Source organism: Lygodium microphyllum, chromosome 21 (assembly GCF_053477565.2).
Source record: "Lygodium microphyllum isolate KBCC chromosome 21, Lygodium_microphyllum_v1.1.10, whole genome shotgun sequence".
Lineage (NCBI taxonomy): Eukaryota > Viridiplantae > Streptophyta > Polypodiopsida > Schizaeales > Lygodiaceae > Lygodium > Lygodium microphyllum.
Genome location: NC_141155.1, coordinates 5,553,816 through 5,556,305, shown reverse-complemented (window position 1 = coordinate 5,556,305; position 2,490 = coordinate 5,553,816). Strand labels below are relative to the sequence as shown.

The following is a 2,490-nucleotide window of genomic DNA, read 5'->3' as shown; positions in this document are numbered from 1 at the left end:
GTTGTCCATATAACTCTACAATGTTGGATTTGTTTCATGTATGGATTAGCCTAGTCTAATAGTTTGTAGCCAAGTGAAGGTGGTAGCCCTGTTGCATGTACGTACATACATACACACACACAGAGAAGAACAAAAGTGCATAACCACCCCAAAAATTCTTGGCCATGATCTTTCCCTTCCTCACATCCAAAGCTGACAAGGATGCTACCTGTCATGTATGGATTAGCCTAGTCTAATAGTTTGTAGCTAAGTGATGGTGGCAGCCCTGTTGCATGAAGAACCTTATATCTTAGCAAATGATATGCTACCCATTCAACAATACAATGTCGGATTTGCTTCATGTATGGATTAGCCTAGTCTAATAGTGTGTAGTTATAAGTGATGGTGTTACCCTTGTTGCGCATGAAGAACCTTGCATCTTACCAAATGATGTACCTCTTATACTCATGTTGGTTACGTTACATGTTGATACACAATGCTTTGGTCAATCACATTCATAATTAGTTATGTTGCTTTGATTCCTTGTTATCACAATATGGTTGGTATTATGTTCACATCATAAAGGAATGCTTGATTTGTGCATAGGGAAAACGATAATTAATTGGACCCTACAGTTTAATCACAAAATATAGCACTGAACTTAAAGCTTGGATATATTTCAACTTTGGAGTACTTGTCCACATGGTAAGGTAAAGCTTACTGCATGAAAAGAAATTAATTATCCTTACATTTGCAATTCACCTCAAGGAATTTTGATATTCAATGGAAGAATAAAACTCTTTGCTAAAAGAAATCTTAGCTAAAATTTTAAGAAATGAACTAAAAACAATGACTATTGAACTGCATAAAACCCTCCTCCTCGAAGTTGATTTTTAAAGTTGTGAATGCTAAAAGAATCAAGAGGAGTCCTATGCTTTGGGGGAGGGGTAGACTCTCTCTCCTGTTAACTTAAAAGGGGCAAGGAAAGGCTAGAAAATGAGGTCAGAGTTGACCCTATCTTTCTCAAAGGCCTAGAGAATTTGCAACCCTCAAACAACATGGAGGGAAACATTGAGAGGGAGGAGGAGATCACTTATTCAATCTTATGAACAAACAACTATTCAAAACTTTTCAAGGAACGTAGATTTGGTTGCCACTGTTGAAGTAACTATGCAGACTATGGTGGTTGAACCCACCACCTTGGTGATGCAAGCCCAACCCTCTTCCAACTAAGCTAGCCCCCTTGGGCAACAAGTAGCCATTGCTAAACAAGAAGAGAGAGAGAGAGAGAGAGAGAGAGAGAGAGAGAAGTACATTAGTAACTGCTTGACAAAAGGATTTATTTTATTGGGAAAGCGATAGGGGGGGAGGCATGTGCTAATGCCACATGGTACATAGATTTAGGAAAGGAAAGGGGAAGGTGATGTGGGGGGAGGCATGGCTTGGCTACTCATCCACAAGTAGCTCCCGCCATGCTACAATACCTGACAACCACATAACTTGATGAGATTCCTTGCCTAAAGTCACCATAAAATGGGATAGCTCTTGGTCATATAGATGAATGCTCTAAATCTATTAGACAACCCAAAAAAAACTTTGCTGATCATGGTAACATCTAAAACAAAGTAACATCACTTTCGCATGGTCCTCCCATTTACTCTTCACAATATTCCAAAAACACAAACAGAAAATCAAATAAAGCGTCTAATGCTAAAATTCTTAAGAGGCTTTCCGTGCTTCTCTTCGCACACTTTGCCTTTCTCCTTGCCCTATGAATTACCTAACAACCGACGGGGCAGCGGCAGTCGGACCTAGAACCCAGAGAGTTGCAGCATTGGGCGAAGTTGCTGAGCCTCTCGCTGATCTGGTTGGCGGGGCAGTCGTTGCCGGAAACGGCTCCTCCGACGTTCTTGCAGCAGGCAGCGGTGGCCTGGAAGTTGCCACCGCACTTGCAGGCCTCTGCGGCAGATAGCAGAGCGACGATGGTGAGGATAGCTAAGTAGAACTTCATGATGGCTACTGAGGCCATTAGGTGTCTAAAAGAAGGGTGATGGTGAAGAGCGACGATGCCTGTGTGTGTTCTTATAAAAAAAGATGGGAGACGTGTCGAATGGTGTCTTGTTGAGAGTAGAAGAAAGATAATGGTGTCTTTTTTCTTTTTTCTTTTATAAAGAAAGATAATGGTGTGCTATCCTTGCAAGTTGCCGTGATTCATTTGCCTTGTCCTAAGTACTAGTGCTGCGTCCAGAGTCCACCAGAAGAAAGACTGGTGCTTGTCCTTTTTCTTAGTTGTAAAAGCCCGCGCCTGCGTGTCGTATGCTTGCAACTTGCCGCGATCCATTTGCCTTGTCCTAAGGATCCTTCACCTGACTAAGTATATTCATGTAAACTTTTATGATCATTTTGTGTTTTTAAACCATTTATATTGGACTCGTGTGATATAAATAGTCTCTACAACTTCATGAGTCTATTATTTAGTTCCATTTATAACCTACACACAATGTTTTGGTA

The 2,490-nt window shown here is 41.0% G+C and overlaps 1 long non-coding RNA gene across 1 annotated transcript; it reads right to left on the bottom strand.

The window, feature by feature from the left end:
• Positions 1-1,305: 1,305 nt before the first annotated feature.
• LOC148017709 (uncharacterized) lies at positions 1,306-2,199 on the bottom strand. The gene is made up of 2 exons (XR_015687676.1): positions 1,760-2,199; positions 1,306-1,463 (listed from the first exon to the last, which is right to left on the bottom strand). It is a non-coding gene; the product is annotated as an uncharacterized LOC148017709 (long non-coding RNA).
• Between the last annotated feature and the right edge of the window lie 291 nt (positions 2,200-2,490).